The following is a 4,324-nucleotide window of genomic DNA, read 5'->3' as shown; positions in this document are numbered from 1 at the left end:
TTTTTGGCATATATCAAGGTTTGAGATTGCTAACCGGGTCTGGCACCCGGTAACATTTTCCCCTTTTAAACTGCTGGTATGCCTACCAATTATCTCGGGTGCAAAAATTAGGCAATGTGCAAATCTACTACTAAATAAAATTCAGTACCGACGTGTGGGTCATGGCCAGGATTACAAAGGAAATCACATGTTCCATCCATGCAGCTTGCATCTTTGCAGTGTAGTACAAGGCAGTGGTTACTTGTTTTCTGTTTCAAAAGGAGAAGAGTTACCTTTTCGGTTGGACACACATACAAACTTTATGTCCTACGGATGCAATTGCAGCAACATATGACGTGTGGTGATAGAAAATAAGGTGCTCACCTATATTTCATTTGTTTGTTTCTTAGGGTCAGAGAGACAAATATGGTGACAGAAATGGAGATGGATAGATATGCACCGATGGTACACTCGAAGCCAAATTTGCTCATGGATAGATATGGACTAATCTTATGCTCTAAGCCGAACTCGCTCGGCTGGAGGACTTCAACCTACTACTTTCGGTGGGTGTTATTATTCCATTTCAGTTTGATCTTTGCAGGAAAATGCACTCCGGCTTTTCTTGTTTCGGTCATTACTCTAAATAGAAAAACTTCGGATTTTTTTCCTGGCGTCTAGATATTAGTTCTTATCTAATGTTGAGATACGTGAAAAACTCCTCACAAAGGAGGTACAAGAAAAACTCCTCAAACATTCAAGGATTTCTATACACACTTTAGGTTTATTCACCGTATTACGGTTGATTTGAAAGAAAATGTTGAATAACTCTTCTCATCTCCATCTAGCATAATTTTCAAATTTCCAATGCAGTTTTTCTTGATGCAACAACATACTCCCTCTTTCCATAATGTAGTGCATATAGATTTTTCTTAAAGTCAAACCTCACAAAATTTGACCAAGTTTATGGAGAAAAAATATTTACATCTATAATGCAAAACATATATCATTAGATCCATCATAAGATGTAGTTTCATATTTTATGTTCTTTGTATTATAGATCTAAATAGTTTTCTCTATAAACTTGATCAGAATTTGCAATGTTTGACTTAAAAAAACCCTATATGCACTAAATTATGGAACGGAGGGAGTATTTCAGAAACTAGGGAATAAAATAAAACAATATTGTACGACCAGTCCCTATCTTCCTCTTGTTGTCACCAAGAATGGGGATGCTTTTTGGGACTTATTAATTTGGATTGATGCAAAAAGTTTACCACGTTTCAACATGCGAAAAATATCGTATGGAAAGTGTGAAGGCATGACAATGATAAATGAGTATTCTTCTAAGGGCATGTACAATGGTGCTATCTTAGGAGTGCATAAATGATGAAGTGGAGGAGAGAGAACTCATAAGAAAAGGCTTGTCTTCTCTTATTTAAGAGAAACAACAGATGATCTCTTAGCACAATATGTCTCACCACGTTTTTAGAATGACTAGTTATTGAAGATAGGGTGAAGAGATGACCCATTATAGACATTTTCTTGTTATCTCTAAATTACATGCAAGACTTAAGATAAGACTACCTTATCAACCATTGTACATGCCCTAAATAACTTTAGTATAAGTGAAGTATACCAGCAGAAACCACAACTATATATGTTGAGGGCATCAGATGAAAGGCTTCCTGAGATTTGTTAATTTGGACTCACGCAAAAGGTTTACCATGTTTCAACATGAGAAAAACATCATATGGAAAGTGGAAAATCATGACAATGATAAACGAGTATTCTTCTAAATAAATTTAATAAGTGAAGTATACCAATGGAAACCACAACTATGTTGGGTGCATCAGATGAAATGTACATGTTATCCTCGTGTATAATATCCATCCATTGGTTCAAGAATCAGTTGGCAAAAGCAACCTAATTTTCTAACAAGATATTAGTCATGGTAATGATGTAACAATTTGTCGAAATATCAAGTCTAAGGGTTTTCCCAACAAAGCATGGTTCAATGGTGAGTGAAAAAACCACGTAATTTAGCTATTTACTCGGGGGGGGGGGGGCTTACATTGCGAAGCCAAATCCTCATTGCGGTGAAACAAGCAAATCCAACTATTTTTCTAAATACAAAGTGTGTTCTCAGTTAAGAATGGTTGAACTACAATTATACATAGAGGACCCTATGAGAAAAAATGTAACAACCCCTAACTCTAGCATGCTTGCCGTGGACGAGAACCACCCGTTTCGGAAAGGACTTCGCCGCAAAAAGGAGCCATCAATAACGGCACGAGAACTCCATCGAGAGAATCCCCCTAGATATTTTTGAAGCCATTTGAGGTACTCGGGCTGTCCGGGATATGATAACAATGAGCACACCATGGTCCCAATGATAAGGTCCTTGGATTAGTGAGATATCCATTGTTGAAGAAGGAAACCGCATCCCGCTGTCATTAGGAAGGAAGGAGAATAGTCTCCACCTTGCAAAGAACCAACCCATCGCATGTCCAGAGAAAAGATTCAACCGGGAAACACCTACCCCCACTCGCTCCCCACATTTGACAAACAACACAATGCCGGAACAGGGACAAAGTTGGGAGGTCTTACTCGATGGAGGGATCTCCAACGCCATTCCAACCGCATCTCCTAGACACCAAAACCTACCAATCTACACCGCCCAAACCAACTTGAATCTCCCTCGTAGCCACACCCCACTTCGGATGGTGCCGATGTCGAGGGGGAATGCCGTTTTGGCCAGTGAGAACAGAGGAACGAAAACCCGAACCATCGCCTCCTAGGTGCCTCCCACCCTAATGAGACGGAACTAGGCGGTCGTGCATGTAGAACTAATCATTTGTTCTCCTTTCCCCACCAAAACAAAATCAACTAATGGATAACAATATCTCCATCGACAGATGAGTTAATTGTTACAAGAAATATGAATACATGAATACACATTTATAACACATCCACCACTAAAAACAATGACTGGTCCTGCAACATTGCGTAGCTCGAACATAAACCCCGACAACGTAATTCTAGGCCAACCAAGCCTTCACTTTCGTGCTCAGTTTTATAACACAAACACAAATTTACGTGTGTTTGCTAATATTCGAGTGCTTTCGAGCAGACTCATTTATTAGTTCTACCCTTGGTTTCGAGCACAACAAACACAAATTTACACATGCGTGCGTATGTAAAGCTAGTGGAGAAAAACTCTTGCTTCTGAGCTCAACTTTGGTATGCGCATGATGCAGCGCGAGCATATGAAAAACTAGTGAACCAGAACGAGAATACCAGCCATCATTACACGTGAGGGATATGTGATGCCACACCACCGAGCCTTGTTAACACGATAAATATAAAAAATGACATACAAACTTGAAAAATACAAATAAATTTAGAACGTATCATCAATCCAAACCCTTAACTTTTGGTCTCAGTTCCAGTACGCAGATACAAATTAGCGCGTGCGAGCGCGTGAGAAACCGGTGAACCAAGCAGATCTTTTCTCCGGCCGAGTTACAAGCATCAACCAGCCAAACCCAAAATATGGAGTATATGTATGTTTATTTCACTTCATATGAACATGCACACATTAATTATTTTTTCAACTTCATGGGGAACGTGTGTATGTGTATACATTAATGACAGGAGGTTGTAGTATGTAGTAATACTTAATACAGTGGATGTATACTTTTTGCCGGGCGCGGGGGCCCTGGGGCAGGAGGGGTCCGTTTACCCCGGAATACGGAAACGGCAAGAGTGTGACGTGTGGGCCATGGTTACTACTTAGTGTGTTGGATGCAGTTTTGTGTGTCAGCAGGATTGCCGTTTTCCATGGTTAGAGCATCTCTAGTGGATAGTGTATATGGAGGTGGATGCTAAATATACACGATCAAAATCAAAAAAGCTTTCCCAGTGGATCGTGTATCAGGTCGTGCACCTATACACGTCGCTCCCACGAGCGTACCTGGCGTGGGACTAAAGACGACCGAGCCACGCTCGTGGCCTCGCGCTCCCGCTCCCACGACCGAAAAAAGCCTCCCGCTTCCGCTCCCGTTCCTCTCCGGCCGCCTCCCCAAGGTCGCCGTCGCCCCTCTCCGGCCGCCGCCCAAGGTCGCCGTCGCGTCTCCTCTCCGGCCGTTGCCCAAGGTAACCATTTTTCCTTTCTCGCGAGCGGGAGCAGAGGGGCGGCGGCAGCACGCCCTGCAGCCCGATCTGGCGGCGGCGCCGGTGCCGGCGCGCGCCCTGGTGAGAATAAAGGGCGGGGACGGGGGGCTGGGCGACGAGTGGGGGCTGGGCGGCGAAGCGGTGGGGGTGAGGGGGGAGATGCAGGGGCGGT

At 42.9% G+C, this 4,324-nt stretch overlaps 1 protein-coding gene across 1 annotated transcript in view; it reads left to right on the top strand.

Moving 5' to 3' along the window:
• Positions 1-3,891: 3,891 nt before the first annotated feature.
• LOC123062466 (uncharacterized) overlaps positions 3,892-4,324 on the top strand; it is a 2,320-nt gene continuing 1,887 nt past the window's right edge. Inside the window, exon 1 of the mRNA XM_044486029.1 lies at positions 3,892-4,134. The gene's annotated coding sequence lies outside the window, so the exon portion shown is untranslated. The remainder of the gene's footprint in view (positions 4,135-4,324) is intronic.

Source organism: Triticum aestivum, chromosome 1A (genome assembly GCF_018294505.1).
Source record: "Triticum aestivum cultivar Chinese Spring chromosome 1A, IWGSC CS RefSeq v2.1, whole genome shotgun sequence".
Taxonomy (NCBI): domain Eukaryota; kingdom Viridiplantae; phylum Streptophyta; class Magnoliopsida; order Poales; family Poaceae; genus Triticum; species Triticum aestivum.
This window is presented reverse-complemented; position numbering and strand designations above follow the sequence as displayed.